Source organism: Anolis sagrei, chromosome 4 (assembly GCF_037176765.1).
Source record: "Anolis sagrei isolate rAnoSag1 chromosome 4, rAnoSag1.mat, whole genome shotgun sequence".
NCBI lineage: Eukaryota > Metazoa > Chordata > Lepidosauria > Squamata > Dactyloidae > Anolis > Anolis sagrei.
The window spans coordinates 173,905,375-173,927,383 of record NC_090024.1 but is presented as its reverse complement, the minus strand read 5'-3'; the positions used below and the strand labels follow the sequence as shown (position 1 = coordinate 173,927,383).

The following is a 22,009-nucleotide window of genomic DNA, read 5'->3' as shown; positions in this document are numbered from 1 at the left end:
AGTATACATTGTGTTGTCAAAAGCTTTCATGGCAGGAATCACTGGGTTGCTGTGTTTTCTGGGCTGTATGGTCATGTTCCAGAAGCATTCTCTCCTGAATGCTTCTGGAATGAATGGTCTTGCAGCATCAAAGCCTGGCTGCTTCCTGCGTCTGGAAATCCTTTGTTGGGAGGTGCTAGCTGGCCCTTCCAGGTGGGAGGGAGCCAGGCTTTGAAGTTGCAATGCCATTCAATGCTAATCAAGGTGGCCAATTGCAGCATTCACACATGCTTCAAGCAGACGGGTTCTTTCTCCCACTCTGGACATTCTACAGATATATAAACCTCACTTGCCTAGTTTCCAAGAGACCCCACAACCTCTGAGGATGCCTGCCATAGGTGTGGGCAAAATGTCAGGAGAGAATGTTTCTGGAACATGGCCATACAGCGCAGAAAACTCATAGCAATGCAGAGCACTCATGGCTAGGTCGGTCTTTCAGAATGATTCAATGCAATGGCCAACTTCCACTGGAAACTGACCACAGAATTGCATTGGAGAGCCTAGAGCAGTAGTTCCCAACCTTTTTTGGGGGGGGGGGGGGAGGGGAGGTCATGCCCCACCTTAGCATCTCTAAAATCCTTATATCCACCCCCCTTTTTAAAGCATTAATTTGGTCTGAACAAGCTTACAAATAAAGTGGGATCCATCTATATAAATAAAAATAATGTTCGTTTGTGGGATTAATGTAACTCAAAAACCACTGGGCAGATTGACAACAAATTTGGACGCAAGATGGATAAGAAGAAAAAGGAAGAGAAGAGAAAGGAGGAAAAGGAAAGAGGGCAGGGGAAGAGGGGGAGGAAAGAAGAAAAGGGGATGAGGAGAAAAAAGGAAGGGAAGTGGCAGAAGAAGGAAAAGGAAGAGGTGAAGAGGAAGGCGTTAGGAAGTGGAGAAAGAGGAGAAAGAAATGGATGAGGATAAGAAAGAAAAGGAAGAGAATAGAAAGGAGGAGAAGGAAGAGGGAGAGAAGAGGACGGAGGAGAAGAGGAAGAGAGGAAGGAAAAGAAGAGAAGAAGGAATGATGAGGAGAAGGAGAGAGGGGAGAAGGGAAAGGAAGAGGGGAAAAAGGAAAAGAAGAAGGAAGGATGAGGAGGAGAAGGAGGAGAGAGAGGAGAAGGAGAAGGAGAAGAAAAAGAAGAGAAGGAAGGATAAGGAACAGGAGGAGAGAGGGGAGAAGGAAAAGGAAGAGGAGAAAAAGAAAAAGAAGAGAAGGAAGGGTAAGGAACAGGAGGAGAGAGGGGCGAAGGAAAAGGAAGATGAGAAGGATGAAAAGAAGAGAAGAAGGAAGGATAAGGAGGAGGAGAGAGGGGAGAAGGAAAAGGAAGAAGAGAAGAAGGAAAAGAAGAGAAGAAGGAAGGATAAGGAGGAGGAGAGGGGAGAAGGAAAAGGAAGAGGAGAGGAAGGAAAAGAAGAGAAGAAAGAAGGGTAAGGAACAGGAGGAGAGAGGGGAGGAGAAGAGAAGGAAGGATAAGAGGAGGAGAGATGGGAGAAGGAAAAGGAAGAAGAGAAGAAGGAAAAGATGATAAGGAAGGAAGGATAAGGAGGAGGAGAGAGGGGGGAAGGAAAAGGAAGAGGAGAAGGCGGCAAAAGAGGAGGAGGAGGAGGAGGAGGAGGAGGAGGAGGAGGAGGAGGAGAAAATGGAGCATGACCAGGCGGAGTCGCCCCTGGCGCCCTGCGGAGGGAGTCCCGCCTCCTGCCTGCCTGCCTGGGCGCTGGTGCCGCAGTGCCGTGCTCTGCCTCCGGGTCCCGCCAGGGGGCGCTCGTGTCTCCGGGCTGAGGCGGCTTCGCGAGGAGTCAGCCGAGGAGCGGGCCACCGAGGAGGAGCTCGCTTGCTTGCCCGCCCAGTGGAGTGGAGCGGAACGGAGCCAGGGCCCGAGCGGGAGCCGGAGGAGCCGGAGGAGCCTGGGCCCGAGCGGAGCTGGCCTTCCCTGCTCGGCACCCTCCTCTCTCCCTGCCTGCCCGCCCGCCCGCACGCCCGCCATGCAGGCCCCGCGGTGGCGGCGCCTCCTGAGGTGAGCGAGCCCCTCGCCCGGCAGGCCCTTCTGCCCTCCCCGCCACCTCCTCCGCCCAGGCCCCAGTCTCCCTCGCTCTCTCTATCTCTTTCCCTCTCCCTGAGGCTTTTGTCCTTCCTGAGCCCCCGTTGGGAAGGAGCCTCGTCTCCCGCCTTGCGCCCCCTTCTTCTACCTCCTCCTCCTCCTTCACCGGCCGAGCAGGCCCCCTCGCCGCCTCAGGAAAGAGTTGGGGGCGCCTCGTTGGGGGCAGCGCCCTCCCCCTCCTTCCCAGGTGGCCGCAACAACAACAACAACCCTCCCTCCCTCCCCCTCAGCACTGCCCACTCCCCTTCAGGACAGGCCCCGCGCCCTTACGTCCTTTCCCCCTTCTCGGGGCCCTTCCACACAGCCCCATATCCCAGAATATCAAGGCAGAAAACCCCACATTATCTGAATGTAGACTCTGGGCCCTTCCACACAGCCCTATATCCCAGAATATTAAGACAGAAAATCCCACATTACCTGAGTGTGGACTCAGACAACCCAGTTCAAAGCAAATATTGTGGGATTTTCTGCCTTGGGATATAAGGCTGTGTGGAAGTGCCCTCGGAGTAACCCTCCAGACCTCCTCCTCCCCTGTCCATACTCCTTGCTTGTTTTTGCAGTTCTGCCTTCTTGCACCCATCTTTCCTGCTCTGCTGCTTCATAAGATGTATCTCTCTCTATGTATGGGTGTGCGCATCTATGACACAAAATAGGACATCTCTCTCTCTCTGGCCCCTTCCACAAAGCTGAATAAAATCCCACAACATCTTCTTTGAACTGGATGATCTGAGTCCAGACTGTCATATATTCCAATTCAGAGCTGGAAATGTGGGATTTTATTCAGCTTTGTGGGAAAGGGCCTGGAATACCTCCGCCCCCTTCCACACAGCTGAATAAAATCCCACATTATCTGCTTTGAATTGGAATATATGGCAGCGTGGACTCAGATAACCTAGGGCCCTTTCACACAGCCCTATATCCAAAAATATCAAGGCAGAAAATCCCACACTATCATCTTTAATTGGAATATATGGTAGTGTGGACTCAGATAACCCAAGGCCCTTTGAAACAACCCTATATCCAAGAATATCAAGGCAGGAAATCCCACACTATCTGCTTTGATTTGGCATATATGGCAGTGTGGACTCAGATGACCCAGGGCCCCCAGTGCAAAGCAGATATAGTGGGATTTTATGCCTTGATATTCAGGGTTATATGGCTATCTGGAAGGGCCCTGAGCCCACTCTGCCATATATCCCAGTTCAAAACATAACTAGGATTTTATTCAGCTGTGTGGAAGGATCCAAAAATAACCCAGTTCAAAGCAGATATTATGGATTATCTGCCTTGATATTCTCGGTTATATGGCTGTGTGGACCCCCCCCCCCCAATCTATATATAATGACACAAAATAAGTATGTGCATATATATTTATGCATGTATGTGTACACACACACAAACATACAGACAGTCCCTTATTTTCAAACATCCAACTCATAAAGGAGTGAGACAACAGGGGAGCCTTCCACACAGCCCTATATCCCAGAATATCAAGGCCCACAGGTTGAGAACCACTGATATAGGCAGGTGTCCCCCCCCCCCCCCCCCAGATATATATCTGATACGACTCCTGTTTGCTACGTGTCTTATTTTGTGCCTGCCTGAGGTGCTTTCCATTGACCTGGCTTAATTCTTTGCAAATAATGTGTTCCCTATTAAAATAATTTGAAAGGTGCCACTGTTGCTGAACGAGAATGCTTTTTGGGACACAAGGTTACTTTTAATCATCTTTGTAGTTATGCCTGTGTAAACAGAGTTCATCCTAGTGATAAAACTGACTAGACAGATTTTTCAAACGGTGCCTTTTTCATTCATAGTAATGTGGATAGGGAGGCCCAGATGATGCAATAAGCTGTTCTTTACTTTTATTATGGGCATTACAGGAAGTTATCTTGCTTGAATGCTTAGGTGTTGGCCATCTGAGGCATTTATGTGTATTGGACTGAAATGCATTCGAACAACCTATTGTTTTATTAATAGATTTGAATAATAAGAACAGGCCCAGAGTGCAAAATCTAGAAACTCTGAATGATTTGGAGAAGTTAATATAAATTTTCAGCTCTGAGCCTGTTCTTGTGCATGTATACCTTACAATTGATGCAAATTTCGAAGAGGCTAATAGAACGAGGAAGGAAGCATAGAGGTCATGCTGGAGGTTAAAAGGACAGCTGATGTGTAGGACATAGATACTTAGAATGATAATGTCTCATTTATTTAATATAATAAACCTGGAACGTATATATACAGGAATGAGTTCTGGTTTGAGTAATGTCTAATAGTGTCTAAAGGTTCACATGCTCTTCTGGGCTTGGCCTTACAGGGAACAAAATGAATAAATACACTTTATTAGTTAGCAGTGCAAAGGTGCAATCATGTGCTAGCAAACAGTTATCTTTCAGGAGTCTATTTCACACTCCATATCTTTTGAATTGTAATTGCCAGAACTTCCTGAGACAAAATATGTGAAGTGCTTTCCAGATTAAACAGTAAGCAGACTATTACTTTGTATGTTATCATGTGGTAAATGTAGGGGTTTGAAGGTTTGTTGGTAGAACTTATTTTTATTTCATAGCTGATCATACTGGATTTCTTAAATTCTTAGTGTCCCCCCCCCCCCCCCATAAACATCTCTAAAATAGGTTGGGTCTTAGAATGTTACACATATAAATAAAGTTGTTTTTTTCTGTTAGTGGTACTGAAATTACTATGCATCTTGGTGTCTTAGAACCAAAAAAAATTGGTTTGTAATGATTTCTGTAAATTAGATATAATGCTGACACAGGGGCTCTTTAAATATTATGCAAGTAGTGTGGAAACCATTGAACGGAAGGCAGTTTTCATTACTGCAAACTTTGAAGGAACCTTGTCTGTTTTGTTTAGATATTTACTAACAACCAATAAACATGCATGCTTTATGACTTCAAGTCTTGAGTTAGATCTCATCTAAATTTACCTTTAGTCTACATTTAAGGGTTGTAGATATTGTGCACTTTAAAAATGTAGAGTAAACCATTAACACTTCAAGTTCCAAGTAAAGACAATATAATATACTGTATAATTTCAACTATGACTTATATAGTTTCTTTTGCAGCTGTTTTGATGTAAAATTCGACAAGAGAACTAGTTTTAAAATACTGCATCAGTGGAGGATGGGTTGCTCAGTCAGAGTATCTCTTTTTCTTGCGAGACTGAACAGATGAATATATTTCAGAGAGTTGTAGCATTTGACCTGAATCTATGACACATATTTAAAGTAGACCAGTTGAATCAATATTATTTACTTAAGGACTGACAGTAAGTTACTTTTGATGCAATGAGTCTATTTTAATTTGAGTCTGCTAGTTGGTTTTAAGCCTCTATATGTCTCTTGATGCCTCTTTTCTCTTGAAATGGAGAGTATATTTCTAGTCCACTGGACTTTATGGGAAAGAAATGTAAACTGATACAAAGGTTGGTCAATAATTGTTTACACTCTATTCTACTGTGGAAACTGTCTTCCTAGATATTGCTGGATACAACTCCCACCATGTTTGACTCTTGACCACAAGACTGAGGGCAGATGGGAGCTGAAAACAGCACCAGGAGGGCCACAGATATCAATACTTAGCTTAAGATGTGTTAATTTTCATTAAGTCAGCCTAAACTTATTAGTAGTGAACAAGAGACCTCCAAGTTACCTTTCGCTTCCTTGTTTGAGTCTATCCACCTTGAGTGCAATCTTTTTCTTTACTTACTGCCTTGTACCTTGCCTGGCATCAATGTCTTTTCTAGTGAGGCATGTCTTTGCATGATATGTACAAAGTAAGACAGTCTCAGCTTAGTCATCTTGGCTTTTAGGGAGAGTTCAGGCCTGATTATCTTTAGACCCATTTATTTGTCTTTCTAGCAGCCCACAAGCCTTGCTTTCAGCATCATGTTTCAGATTAGTTTATTCTCTTCCTGTCAGCTTTTTTTTTTTTTACTGTCCAGCTTTCTCAACCTTATTTAGAGACCAGAAATACAGTGTCACGGACAATCCTTAATTTGCTATCCTTTTACATTTTTAGATGTCTAATAGATAGTATTCCTTTTGCAAAATGACAAGCATTGCTAATACATATTTAGGATTGAACTAACAGAAGTGATAAATAATTGATTATACCCTTTTGCTATCAGTGTAATAATAATAATACATTTTATTTATTACCAGTCTCTCCTGATGGCTTGATGTGGGGTACAACATATTAAAATATATAAACATAAAATATATACAATAAATTACATAGATAAAAACACACAAAATATATAAAAACTTGCACCAAACACAGATAAAAATGACTTATAATAGAAATAGAATGTAAATCAAAACTTACGATTGAAAGTTGACTGTTGGAAGAGATGGGTCTTCAATTGCATTTTAAATTCCAACAACTCATTTAGCTGTTGGAGCTCTTTCAGCAGGTTGTTCCAGTCATCAGGCAGCCAAAGAAAAGGTATTCTGGATGACAGTTGCCAGTCAGGTTCTGGATGGTTCCCCCAGAAGACTTAAGTGTCTTACAGGGCGGATTGTGCAGGAGAAGTTCTGAAGGATTATATTTTTTACATAATCCCTAAAAAGAACTTTACAACCATACTTCAATTAATAAATCCTTTGACAAACTCATTTTTCCTTTTAATGAGAGCCCAGACCTACCCTTTCTTCTTCGTTTTCTTTTTTTGTCTTTTTCTAGCTGTATTTTCCCCCTACAGCACTGGCATTGTGGGAATGGTGAAAAATAGACGTTCAGTGCTGGGTTGCAATGCAATAAAGCCCAACTTGGGAAAGAATCGAATTTTACTCTACACATGATCCTACTGCATCCGTATGTGCTATTATATAACAGGCAAATTAAACACCTGCCTCCAGAATCACTTACTGAGCATGTGTGAAGGTTAAAACAGAAAAAAGGGGGAAAGCAGATTACTGTGCAATACTAGCAACACCGGGCTGCTGAAAAAAAATAGAACTGTTAGGTTTGATACCAAAATGGAAATGATAAGTAGAGGGTATTGAAAGAATAAAATAACTCCTTGATGCATTTTAGAAGAAGCTTTCAATATGTATCTAGAAACTTCAAAATATATTTGTTTACATATTGAAGGCCAATTGTTTCACTTCACATGTTCCTAAAGTTCTTGAATAAAATGTTTGCTGAAACATGTTGAACTGCTCTTATTTTTGGAGGTGTAGTAGCCTATTTTTTCCATATTACTTAGAAAGCAAAGTTTTTGTAAAGAGAAGTAAAGCCCAAAAACATGTTGTTAAATAAAGTATGACTGTTAATTATTTAGGCTGTAATACATTGCCTGGGGACTGAGGTCACTGAAAGGAGTGAAAAACACCCTTTTGATGTTTTCAAAGCTCTTGCTTTGGATACTACTGCTTTGCTGAACCATTGTGGAGATTTACCAATGCCTCCTTCTCTCAGGTCATAGCTTTAATATTTGGAGAGGAGGTAGAAGAGGCATGGCAGGGAGGAAGAGGACATGCAACTACTTACGGGATTCTTCCACCAACTGTGGCCCCAGTGTGAAAGGCTTTGAGGCTGCTATGACTGAATTACAACCCATTGTTACAGTGAGAGGGAGTTTTGTTCCAACATGAGAAATAGTCCTGTAGAGGGAAGGGATGGGCAAAACAAAAAAAAAAAGGGGGGGGGGTACTGTTCCATTATCCAGGTGGAGGTCAAAGGGGGGCACTAGACAGAGAAAGGTAAGTCCATTTTATGGGAGGGGGGAGTTGAAGAAGGAAAACGATTTCCCCCGTTTTCACTGGTTCATCCCCACTTCATAAATGAGGGTTGTTTCCATGGGTGGGGGGAATAATGGAAAAACAGGGGGAAATGGTTTTCCTCCTTCAACCCCCCCCCCCACCCAATAAAATGGGACTATCCTTCTCTATCTAGCGCCCCCTTTTGGACTCCGCCTGGATAATTGAACAGTACCAAAACATGATTTGGGGAGCTTCTGAAATCTGAATGCTATCTTGTTTGAGCTCCTTCTATGTAGGGATTGTTTGCAGCAATCCCAAACACATGTAACTGTAATTGAACACAGTGTGACTTAATGAAGTAAATATTCATATGACTGATTTCTTGATCTGGTCAATAGGATCTGTACAGTCTGTTTTATTTTTCTCAGTCTTACATTATGGATATCAAGGTCTGAGTGTTGTTTCAAGAAATATTTATTTCTCTTTGTATTGGTTGAATTAATGTAATTTCTATGTTTTTCTCTCTATGGAATTTGAGCAGAGACAGTTGTGTAAGTTCAGAAGGTTCTGCCCAATTAAATTACTAATTTGTGGCTTAAAACAGAACAAAGGCCATTAATTGATCTAAGTATCTTTGAGTACTTCTCAATGTAGTTTTTACCACATGTGACCAGTCAAGTGGCTATTATTAGTTTTCCACAGGAGTTGAAAATCAGTATCAGGTCATTGTGGCTGTTGCTAAAGGGGAACTAAGAGCTGGTTGCAAGCTTATTGGAGCATTCTTGTTGACTTTAATATGAGTTTGAAAGAAATGTACATAAACAGGTAACTTTTTGTTGTCCTCTAACTGGATGAAATTATAAATGATGTAGTATTTCTTTAGTGGAGACTCTTCTTTAGTAGTAAATTTTCATACTTTTGCAAACTGCAAATATTGGTGGTATTTTAGTTGAATTCTCTGGGCAGGATCCCAAAATTATAATTTCTTTCTGCCTACCTTTTCATAGTAATATTCCATACCTCTCAGATTTGCCCGTAACATACACCAAAATAAATTAGTAACTTGCTTCTAAAAATGTAAATTGGAAATACTCCTTCCCTTTCCACATGTAGGATTAATGACAATCCTCTGAATCTCAATTTATTGATAGTTTGCTCTTCCACTATGGGCATAAATCCTGAAATATCCTGTAATTCTTTGGTAGTGAGTATAGGAATGCTACACTCACAATGCAAGACACCTCAGACTCCATGATTTCCTGTGAAAATTATAAAAACTCTTATAGTACCTTGTACAAATACTAGTTCATCTATACATGTAGGCTACTATGTGATTAACCTGTGGGTTTTGTTTTAATGCAATAAGACAGCTTTGTAAGTGTTCAACTGCTTTACATGTGTTTTCATTTCTAAAAAATACGTTATTAACGTTTTTCTTGCCACATGGAACCCAAGTGCGTACTGTTCAACAAACTGGCTGTTGGTTCACTGTTGTTCCAGTGGCATGGCTAGTATAAATGGCAAATGCACTTGTATGGAACCGTGAGATCTTCAGTGGTGTATTCTAAGGGCTTCTCAGTAGTTCTCAACCTGAGGGTCCCCAAAAGCTTTGGCCTTCAACTCCCAGAAATCCTGACAGCTGGTAAACTGGCTGGGATTTCTGGGAGTTGTAGGCCAAAACACCTGGGGACCCACAGGTTGAGAACCACTGTTCAAGATGCTCCTAGTAGTCAAAGTCTGACCACTATGGAGATTAAAAGTCAATTTTAAATGCTGCTTAAAGAATGCAGTGCGGCTGCCCATCTTGAATAAAGGCTTCCCGTGAATTAAAACAAAATTATATGTAGGCGTATGTAATCATCATAATCATATGGGGAAATTCTTGAGTCATAAGTTCTATGACCTATTTCTTTAAGAGTATTTCTTGTCTCCTTTTGTAAAACTGAATTTGAGGTCACAGTGTAACCAAAACAAAAATGAAAACACTTCGTCATTTTAAAAATAGGCTTGGAGACATCATGGTAGACAAAAGGGGCTCAGTATAATAAACACATTTGCCCAGCAGGCCATATATGTCAAAACAGGAGCATTTTAATAATATGGCAGAAGGCATGGTAAATAATAGGACAAATGAACTACTTTAGTGTGGCCACAGAAAAAGCCACTTCTATAGCTGATGCTGGGCAGCAGAACTTTGAGAAGGCAGACTTGTATGAAAGAAGTGGTCCTTACATTTCCTGGCTCAATCTGTTTTAGAGCTTTAGATGTGATAACTTACACTGTCAATTATACATAGAAATTAGTGAAGCTGCTGTGATATACTTGTCATAATATATATTCATGTATAAGACTGGAAATATCAGTCAAAAATTAATCCCCAAAGCCTGGGTTTGACTTGTCCAGTGTTCAATTTGAGTAATTTTACTGGGTTGCTGTAAGTTCTTTGGGCTGTATGGCCATGTTCTAAAAGCATTCTCTCCTGACATTTCGCCTGCATTATGGGAGGCATCCTCAGAGGTTGTGAGGTCTCACAACCTCTGAGGATGACATCGCAACCTCTGAGGATGCCTGCCATAGATGCAGGTAAAACGCCAGGAGAGAATGCTTCTGGAACATGACCATACAGCCCAAAAAACTTACAGCAACTCAGTGATTCCGGCCATGAAAGCCTTCGACAACACATTGAATAAGTTTACTTTATCAAAAAAGGAATCATGGGGAGAGTCATGAAAGGCAAGAGATTGGTTTTTCTAAGGGGATTCGGACACTGCCCTGAGTCTCCTTCGGGCTTGAGAGGGGCGGGATACAAATATGGCAGATTCTAGGAGGAACTTAAAAGAGGCATTGGCCTTTTTACTCTCTTTGCTGTGGCACCTCTTCTAGCCTTTTTGAATGTCTAGTCAGAAAAATGGTGGTGGTGGCTGTCAGGTGTGGCTTGACTTGTATGTAGAGCACAGATTTTGTTGTATTTTTGATGGATAGCTTCTCTTACGAAACCATGCTCTGCATGTGTTTGTGTTTTCAAGTCACCTGTTGACTTTTGGTGATCTCATGAATTTCATAGAGATGTCTTATACAAGCAATACAAGAGAACATGGTTTTTGCCAGCTCCTTTCTTTGCAATCTAGCCTAAAAATAATCTGATGGTCTCCCATTTGGGCACTAACCACAGTTGATTCTGCTTAGCTTCCAAAATGAGATGGGATTTGGTGCCTTTAGAATACTTAAATCCTATTGCCTCACAATTACTTAAACACAAATTAGTTAGTGCACAAAAAGGGAAAGCATTTATTCAGTAATATAACTATATCTTTGGTGCAAATATCTAGAAGCAGGCACACAGGTCTCCCTTCCAGTCAGTGTACCTGAGCATTCCTACATTTTACATAAGGTTGGGGATCGGGAAGTAATCCAAAGAGGATTGTCTCTTGTGTTTACCAGTCAGTGTTATTTCATTTGAGATGAACAATTGGCCCAAGGGTGCTGTTTTTATTGAACCTGGTGCTTAGTAACTGAAATAGAGGTTCCTGCAGGGAAAAGGATTGATAAGATATTATGCATGTTTCTGTTTAATTCATGCAGTTTAAAATTCCTAATTATATCTTAGAAAGACCCCCCCCCCCCCCCCGGGTTTGGAGATCGAAGTGATTTATTGGTTAAACCCTGTTTACTTCGACATATGTTACACTCTACAGTATTAATGCAAATCTGGGTCAGCATAAAAAGGCAAAAATTAAATGTATATCTCAAGTACAAGAGCTGAGGTTTTGTTATGCAAATAGAAAATTGGAGCTTTTTATATTCCCACATGTACTGATTACAAAGTCATTTATCATCAGCTGATAATCTTAAATTAGACTTCATTTGTGCTAGTAGGTCTTGAGTGTTCTGTAATAGAAAAATGAGTTTAATGTGTTAATTTTAAAATGTTATGTGGGTGATCGGATTTTGAGCTAAATTGTAACATAATCATCTTAGTTTAAAATATGAATTGTGTGTAGTCTTAATAAAATACTTCGTTTTTCTATATGTTTTAAAAGTCTTCTGGCATTTAAATGAACTGTTTTGGAAAGCCTGTGGCAGTCTGTCAGATGCTTCTATGCTGACATTTACTTTCTTTCTGACAAATCATACTGTAAGGGTAAAAATCAGTCATGTTCTGGGTAAGAGGAAGATCAAAGCGCTTTCTAAAACTTCTAATAGCTGCTCTAGCTATGAATGCCATTTCTATTACAAACAAGTCTTCGCTTTTTGAATTCACTTTGCTGTGTCAAAATCTTGCTTTGAACACAATTCAAGCTGCTCACCTAGCTTTTTATACACCATTTGATGTAAAACAATCCTATGTAGGGATCAGTAGGATGAAAGCAAATGTAGATGTTACATTGAAAAATATTTGTCTTGCTTTTGTCACCAACTTTCTAAAATTCATAGGGTGAAAATGAATTATTTTGTATTTCACTATCCTGATGTCATTCATTTCTGTTCATGCTGTCATTACATTAGAAGTAAAAATGTCTGAACAGAATAGTGATCTAGTAGGTCTTTCATATGGATTTTGTGCTGTGTGTTTCCTGCACACTACATTTTATTACACATCACTCATCCTGTATAAAATTGTGCAGCTCAGTATGCTCACAATTCTAGTTCCCTGCCTCTGTGTATAGTTGACCGACATAAGTATTGATCAGGGAAAGAACAGGGAGTAAAATCTATAGCAGGGAAGGGACCAGAGAAAGAAAATAATCAACATGAAATTATGTTGGCCAGAGGCTCTATCAACAGCAAAGAAGCATAGAGCAAACTTTAGTGGTGGTATAAAACAACAGACTTGTTGCAGAAGGTTATACATTTTTGAACATTATTATAAATGGTTTGTGAGTCTTGTAGTTCTTTACATTATCTTTATTTGTGCTCAGTGATCATCCATCCCCATCAGCGTAGTGTTTACTTTTTTTTTTGCAGTGAGAGTGGCTTTCATTTCAATCCAGAGCTGGTTTCTTGTTCATTAGGTTTAGTATTGCAAATCTGGCTTTAAAATCTACAGGAATATTATTCAGATTGTATTTTGGTATACTGATTGATATAGTGTACTTCTTTAACTTTGTCCTAATTTTCCATGTAAGTTGTGTCTGTGCCACAGAAAGTTCCTGGTCTTATTTTTATAAGGAGAGCAATGCTCTCCTAAGTTCTGTTCCCAGTTATAGTATCCATTTGATTTCTGTATTGGATGTCTGGCAATGTCCATGTTTACAGTTATCTCTTTGGTTGGTTGCCTGAAGAATGTGTTAGTAGTGAACTCACTGCTTGCAATATGTTACTCTTCTCCTTCATTTCTTGGTCCTAGGCTAAATTCTACTTTGACAATGTCTGGTTCTGCTCTGTTTCCTACTTTGCATTTTGGTTACCTGTGATTACCAGCATGTCCGTTTTTTGTGTGCAATCAATTTCTTTCTAGATGCTCATGTAGCAAGTTTTTTTTCTCTTTCTTCTGGCAGAAGCATAATGCTTGATTACAGTTACACTGATAGGTTTTCTTGGTAGTCTTATTGACATTCAGTCAGAATTCATATTGTATTTTCTGATTGCTTTTGCTACATCTCACGTCGCTACAATGCCATCCCATTCCTCCCTCAGAGTAATCTGATTAAAAATGTTATGTTCCTATCTACTTTACCTCTCTCATACCAATACAGTTGTGCTCATGCCTTCCATTTTTTGTTGTATGATTTCTAGCTTTCCCTGATTCATACGTCTCACATTCCATGTTCTGTTTACATACATTGTGCAACTTGGGTTTTTCTGTCATCTCTGCATGTGTCAGCAGCTGAACATCCTTTTGACTTGAGTTCAGTTGCGTCCTTGGGCTTACCACTCTCAGATCTGTTCACTTCTCTTCCTCAATAGCTGGTCGAGTGCTTTTTGTCTTGGGAGTTTCCAGCACTATCTCTTCCTCCATTTTAGATTGTCTTTATCATAGGGTTTCAAGGTAAAAGGCATTTAAGAGTGGTTGATCATTGTCTTCTACTGCAGAGTACTAACTCCCTCAGTTAGCCAAAGTTCCACTGTTGCCTTTTGGGAGATACTTCCAGCGTAATCTCAGTACTGCTGTTGCCCAATTGTTTGGCACATATAGTCTGACACCTTGGCAAAGGCCTATCTGACTTGGGACACCCTATCAGCAGCAATACTATGAACAGCATAACCACATGCTTCACTGGATTCTACTTATTATGCCTTTGGCTCTCAGGTGTTTACTCTATAATTTGGGCTGTTTCCGCCTGTGGCAGTTTTGGCATGCATTTCCCAGCAGAACATATGGTTTAAGGGTTGGGTGGCTACACCAAGAAAAGTTTGTTTCCTCACCCATCTTCAGGGCCTGCCTTAAGAAGTCATGCACAGTCTCAGAGGAGGCTCTCTCTCCCTTAAAAAATCTGTAATAAACTTTTGCCTTGGGTGAGTCACACTCTCTTGGCCTCGCATCATACTTACTAGACCACAGAAGATGTTGCAGACAAGTCCTCCTTTTAAAACAAATTCATAATAAGTTGTGTGAATGTCTCACACATTGGAAGTATCAGAAGGAAGGCCCAGGCAACCTTACAAATTATTTCTGTTGCCATCTCTCCCACCTCCTTTAAATACATTGATTGTATTGATTGAAATACCTGTATTGTTTCCTAATTTCCAGCAATTCTGTACTTTGGAAGTAAGCAGATTAATACAGCAGTACTATGTTTAGGAAGTAAACTGTATTGAATCAAATGAACTTGTTTAAGAGTTTGTATTCATTGATCTGCTGAATACAGTGAAAAAAATTAACACTTTCCTGAACATTATAATGCAGATTTCTAATGGTAATTATGCTCTTAAAAGGGGCCATTACATTTTTAAAATACTTGCCCCACTATTCTACAAACACAAGTGGGGAATTGTCTGCCCTTCGGTTATAGATGAATAAGAACCCCCTTCATTCATCAACATTAGCCTAGGTAGGCCTGAACTAATGAAAACTCGGCAACAGTATATGAAGGTTATTTAGCCCAGTCTTAAATTGCTTGTCTCATATTGTTCATTTAGGCTTAGTTGTACTTTTTATTTCATAGTTGTACCTAGAAGTTCTAATAATTAGAATTGGAAGTATTTATTAAAGTTTCTAGGAATTAAAAAAAAGAAAAGAAAGAAAGCGGGCTTGGCCAGCTCCCTTCTCTTTGTTTTTATTTTTAATCTTTTCTGGCTCCAGTTATCGAAGATAAAGATAATTAATTCAATTCCTCCTTTCTTGGAGTGACTTGAAAATGTGTGGCAATCATTCAAATTTTAAAGTCTCACTGAAGGCAAAACTACACCCATTTAAACCCGTGCATTTGCAAATCTTCCACCGGGAATATATTTCTGATCTCGATCAAAAAATTGCACCCTTTTAGGTTTTTATTCCCAAAGTGGTAGTTCCTGAAAACATCACTTTTGGGGGGAACTAGTCACCTAGCAGAAGTTTCAACAGAAAAAGATATGGGTTGCAGATAGGCTGGCTGCATGTTTTGAATTGTAACACTACAGTTCCATTTTGTTTTCAATTTTTGTTCAGTTTTAAAGATGTGATTGATAACTTGGTCAGATTGTCAAGTTAGAGGAGAGGAAGCTAGATTCTCCGTAGCAAAGAGGAGCAATCAGCATGTGTTCTTATGGCTGAAAACCAAAGAAGAAAAGTGCAGCTTTATTTATGGAAATATTTATCTCACCCTACTTTGTGGGGTTTCAGGATTTGGTACTTACTTACTTAGGCAATCCCTTGTAGCCCAAGGATGATGGTCCTCCAAGCCTAGTGTCTTGGTGGTGGGTTTGTAGGTAGCTGTGATCTACCTCTTCTCCCACAGTGAGGGCATTGGTTTTCAGGTGGAAGGCAGTCCTGGTTAGGGTTGGCCTGACACTCCTTCCTCTTGGCATGTTTATCTCTTTTGCCCTCCATTCGTGCCTCTTCGAATTCTGCAGCACTGCTGGTCACAGCTGATCTCCAGTTAGAGCGCTAAAGGGCCAGGGTTTCTCTGTTCTTCATGTCTATGCCATAGTTTAAATGTTGGCTTTAAGCCCATCTTTAAATCTCTTTTCCTGTCCACCAATGTTGCGTTTCCCATTCTTGAGTTGGGAGTATAGTAATGGCTTTGGGAAATGGTGATCGGACATTCGGACAATGTGGCCAGTCCAGCAAAGTTGATGGCGCAGAAGCATTGCTTCAATGGTGGTGGTGTCTTTGCTTCTTCCAGCACGCTGACAAATGTCAAATGTCAGGGTTTGGTAAAAACCAGTTTGAATCAATAAAATCAAATTTAAAACAATAGCAATAATCGAAAAAACCCTCTGATTAAACAATTTAGCAAGCAAAACTGCTGAAGAGGTTAAAACCCTTTAAAATGTATTGTACATGCATATTTTATTAAAAGCATGTTAATGTCTGAAAGGTTTTTTTTTAAAGTTATGTTTTGATTGGTGCTGGAAAGGAACCAGTGTTGGTACCAGTCAGATCTCCATTTTTACGGCCTTTTGAAAGTGCTGGTCCCACTGATGAGAATGAAATCAAATCACAATGTTCAAATATGCTTAAGAATATTTAGCGAAAGACAGTAGGAAGCCAAGTTCTGAAACAACAAAAGTATCACAAGTTGCTCTAAGAAGTAATTAGCTATCCTATTTCTATTTTTATCTTTCTTTTTTAACTTGGTGTTAACTGTGTTTTTCATGTTTATGTGCCATCGTTCCTGTTAAGTGCTCAGGCTGAATTGTATGTTAGCCTCAGTATTTGGCATATTCTTTCCTTTTTTGTATTAATCTCAGTCCATCCATAAAAAAGTGAATATGTTTACAGAGGATTTTTGTTTCAATATTAAACATGAAGGATGTTGGAGCTTGCATCATGTGTCTTAAATATAACACAAGATGAATTAAGACAACTTTCTTTTGTAGTTGCTCTACTGTTTTACTGTATCTTCAGCTCCAAGAGTAGGAAACAAGTCCTATACCATCTCAGAATTGGGTTATTCAATGTCTCATATTACTGTGTGTATTGGAACATGTTATATAAAGATTCATAAAGTGGCGTGATACAATTTAGGATAGCGGTATTTTAAAATGCCTCATTTTTCTCTGTACTCCTTTTTGATCATTTGTATTATCTAGATTCTGTAAGTTCAAAGTAGTGACCTTTAACTCATGTGGATATACCCACAGGTAACTTGTGAGCTAGAGTGGAGGGGACACATCCCTTATCATTTAGGAATAAAATGCCTCTTTCTGCTTGTTCCACAAAATCTTGTTGTGGAACAACTTTAGAACTGCTATGAACAGTGTGAGTGTGAGATTAAAGTGCTCTTAGCTACACTTGGCTGAAGCCACATATCTTATGTAGTGTTAGGAAATCTAATGTGTGGTGTTTGTTTTATTTCTAGGATCAAGGAGGGCATACAGAGTCAACTCAGCTAGCTGATTGTGCATTATACATCATGGATAGACATTGGCTCAGCTATTTTTTAATGCATGTATAAAAGAAAAAGGTAAGATGATGGTAAATGTCACTAAACATCAATTTCCAGTCTGGAAATTTTGAATTAGGGCGGTGGTTTTTAGCTTTGTTTTGTCTTAACAAAGTTTACATTTTTAGAGCATTTCTACACTACACTCCTATGCAGACATTTTCTAAACAGGGCCTTGTTGAGCTCACTGAATGTTACTCTGGGTAAGTATGTTCGATTACAGCTTTAGTGAGCTTAGAACTTCGAAGAAACATTTCTAACTGTTCCAGTGAAAGATTAAATCATACCTGCTATACAGAACAGTCTCATAGGACTGCTATAGCTATAGAAGAGTTGGTTTTCCTTCCTCAGATGAAAAAGTTAACCTGTGTGTTGAAAAGGAATAAGGAACTGAAGTTTGCTTGATACAGCAAGCAAAACATGATGAGATCTCCCACATCATATGTTGTGATCAGTGAAAGTAGTTGTAAGCCAATATAGCAAAATGCATTTTTTGGTAAATTCTGTTTTTACTTCAGACTCTTCCATTAAGCTTTGCTCACAAGTTTGTAAAAATAGTCTAAATTCTGGTAGCAAATGCAGGTGGAGAACTCCTGTGAAAGTGGACAAACTATGAATATCTCTAGGTGCCCAAAAACCTTCAGGGATGTTTCCAGCGAACGTTGCAACCTCTTGGTAGTGGTGGTTCTGCTCGTTCTGCACAAGATAGAAGTAGGTGGTTGGCATGTTTCCTAGAGGTGTGGCAGCATGAAGAACCAGTGGTCGACGCATTGCCACCACCAAGCGTTTAGTTCTGCAGGACGATCCTGTTCCAGCCATAATCTGTGTATTTTTTTTCTTCCACTGCCTTGACACAGTTCTGCACATATCTCCCCTTCCGAACCTCTGAGGACTTTAAGATCATCTGGGGAGGCCCTGCTCTTAGTCCCGCCTTCGTCACAAGCACGTTTGGCGGGGACGAGAGACAGGGCCTTTTCAGTGGTGGCTCCTCGGCTATGGAACACCCCCCTAGGGAGATCAGATCTGCTCCTCTTGATGTTTTGGAGGCAAGTTAAAACGTGGCTATTCGAGCAAGTGTTTACAAATATAGAGTAGCTAATATAGGAAATCGAATGACCTGACAATGGAATTGGACAATGCTTGAGAATAATGAGACGCTGATGATGTTGTTTTTATTGCTTTTGTGATGTCTTATACTGTTTAATGGTTTTTATCTATATTATGTTTTATTTATACTGATTTGTTGGAAACCGCCTTGAGTCACCAGTTGGCTGAGAAAGGCAGTATACAAATACAGTAAATAAACAAATAAAATAATTGCCTATAAAGATTTCCTCTCAAAGATTTCTTTTTTGAGAGTAACTTGCTTACTTGTACTAGGCATTACAAAACTTAATTTTATCAATGGCCAACTCGCGAATAATCATATATGTGAAAGTTGACCTCCTCCCTCCCCCTTGCAAAGCCAACTTGTTTCAAATAAGATGACATGTGAAGTTCCTCACTTCGGCCTTTGCAGGGACCATACTGAAGTGATTTGTTGCATTTTGATAGTTTTGATCTGTAAATAATATTCTACTCCTAGCCAACAATTTGCTGCTACCTGTAAGTCATTTTTATTTTCAGGTATGGTACCTTTTGGAAACAAGCTCAACATTTATGAAGGAGTTAGAATATAAGGGCTTCAGCAATACACACAGACACAGGCATTTGGTCCATCAAAGGATGCTTAATATAGTTGACATTTTCTTGGCATCTGTTGTGTCATTTTTAGTATAGTTGTGCTAGGTTTCAGCTACTTTTCCAGACAGAGAAAAAGCATTTCTTATAAATGACACATTCAGTACATGTAGGATTCCTCTTTAAAAACAGTAAAAGGGGAAGTGAGAAGGAAAATCCAAATCCACTGATGTGATTATTATTTTAGTCATTGTGATAAGAAGCAGGAAGCTTTGTTACATTGTTGACATCTGTACTATATTCATTTTAAGTTTTTTTTTAAAAAAATACAAACAATTGTATAGATCTATGTTGTTGTGTGTTAATGTGTTATCCTGTGTATTTTGTGAGGGAACTGTAACCAATGGAAAATGTTTAGTTGGCTCTTTGGTGTCATGAGAGGTGTCAGACCTGCTGATAAGGCATCAGTAGTTGTTTCCAATATATAAATTAAACAGCTTCCATTTGAGTAGAAAGGTACATTAAAACGATTAGCTTTGAGGAATTTGTATTGAAAGGAAAAGTAGAAAGAGGACGGCATGTCTGGACAAAGAAGAAATGTTCCTCTTAAACACAGTTATTAGGAACTAATCCCAGCTGAATGCAATGAGATTTCCTTCTGAGTAAAATGCACTGTAAATGTTAACTAATTTCAGCTTTGCAATAACAAGAAGCTGGTGCTGTGAACAAATAATAGTAGACTTACTTAATGCCTGCAATCTGTTTAAATATGCTGAAAAAGCACTTCAGTGTCTTGAATGTGTACTGAAATACTTTTTAAAAGCCAAGTTTGGCCACTTACTCCTTTTGGATTATGTTTTGATTTATTTTCTTGCCCTTTGAACTTAGCATCAGTTAGTTTCAGTGTATTCTAGATCATTGCATACCTTGTTTTCTCAAACATGAAATGTTTGTGGGGAACTTGTATGTTAGACTACTTTGTGAGAATGTTTGGGAAAGTTTAAATTGGGTCACTACAAATGTCAGGATTATTTGTAGTTCCACTCATAGCACCCTCATGTGTTAAATGAATGTGTTGTCTAAATCATCCACTACAAACACTGCTAGCAGTTTTGAATAAATCACACACTGTTTTAATGGTCAGATACTGCTTTATGAACCACCACGAAGACTATGATCTTCTGGGGAGGCCCGGCTCTAGGTCCCATCACCATCACAGGCATTCTCAGGGTCTTCTCAGTGATTACCCCCACCCCCCGACTAGCAATATTAGATCCCCCCCCCTCCTGTCCTTCAGAAGGATGGTGAAGACCTGGCTGTGGGACCAAGCCTTTGGGGCAGTGCAATGAGGCAATAATAGAATGATGTCCTGAGATGGTTTTTAAGCAACTGATTTTAAAGTGGATATAAGTGTTTTTAATGTTTGTGTATATTTATGGTTTTATGTCCTGGCATTGAATGCATGCCGTATATGTGTTGTACTCCACCCTGAGTCGCCTGAGCAGGGCAGAATATAAAGAAAATTTTGCAAGTCTCTTAAAATAAACTTGTTAGCTCAGGAAAATTTCTGTGAGATGATATTGACCAGGCAGCAGGATGTTCCAATCAGATTTGATGCATGGATGATGAGTTGCAGATGGCAATCTTATTAGATATTAGAGAGTATCTGGATTGAGTTGTTGATTAATTTGACTTGATCAGATAAAAGGTGTATGTTAAACATACACATTTCAATTGCACTTCAACTATTAAGTTGTATTATGCCAGATATAATATGCTGCTGTGACCTGCCTTGCATTAGTTTTACTATACCCTTGTATTGTTGTTTATGTGCAGTTCTATTACAAAATATACTAATATATTACTTTTTATATTCAAGCATGGGTATATATGTCTTATTATAACGTTACATTATAGTTTTCCTTTTGATGTCCTGCTTTTCTTTTAAAGAAAAAAACATAGTGAATAACTGAAGAAATATATTATTACTTTTGATCATAACCAGCCTGAGCTGCAGTTTTGTTCTCACTCCCATGTTCATTACTTGCGGTGTTTTTAAGTGAAATCAAATACGTGTTTTTTCTCTCTTTTGAAGTTCTCATTTATGAGTATTTTGATGTATATAAAGGGCAGATTCAGGTGATTTTTTTTGAGAACAGGCCTCATTGAAAACAATGGTGTGGAAACTGGAGGCCTATAGATTGCAATAGAAGTGTTTTTATAGCAGTTATACTTGAAGAGAAGTGTACAATTGAGATTATCACTATTACATTGTCTGGCATTATTTCAAATTAGTATATTTCCTAAATTAAGATAAAGATAAATCTTCCAAACAAAATGAAAGATTTTAATAGCCTATAGTAAACTGCAAATCAACTAAGAACCTTGATTAATCAATAACTTGTTCTAGTTGCCAATTGATAATAGTGTGCATTATTCCACAGTTATTATCCATTATCATTGCAAATTCACACAGGTTTACATCTTGTTTTGTATCAAATCTTTTTCTTGAGTAGAATTTAAAATAATTCATCTTTAATTACTGTGCATTCAGTCTGTTACCCATTATCAAATGTTTTCAGTATTAATTAACTCACCTTTATATTTACTGCCTGTTAGATTCTTTTATTAGCATTTCAGCAAAAATGAATCTATTGAGCAAAGACACCACCACTCTTCACGATTTTTCTCCCTCAGTATTTTCCTGAGATCTTCCTGATTTACATTTTTGTGACATAGTTAAATTTAACTATATTTGTTTAAAGGCTTTCTCATTTTTGAAGCTACCTAGCAGATTGATATTGGTAGAAAATTTAGAATTTGACAGTACAGAAATTTTGAGAAAAAGTAGTGTTTTATAGGAAACAACATACAAAAGGCCTACATTTTAAGCTTTGTAACATTCTCTCAATGTTGTGCTGGACTATTGCTGGAAG

At 39.3% G+C, this 22,009-nt stretch overlaps 1 protein-coding gene across 3 annotated transcripts in view; it reads left to right on the top strand.

Annotated features, from left to right (window-relative positions):
• The first annotated feature begins 1,808 nt into the window (after positions 1–1,808).
• Positions 1,809–22,009, top strand: part of ZFYVE9 (zinc finger FYVE-type containing 9) — an 82,867-nt gene continuing 62,666 nt past the window's right edge. For 2 of the 3 annotated variants that reach the window (XM_067467884.1, XM_060773506.2), the window contains exons 1-2: positions 1,809–2,051; positions 17,310–17,414. The gene's annotated coding sequence lies outside the window, so the exon portion shown is untranslated. The remainder of the gene's footprint in view (positions 2,052–17,309; positions 17,415–22,009) is intronic. The other variant, XM_067467883.1, reaches the window with a different exon arrangement.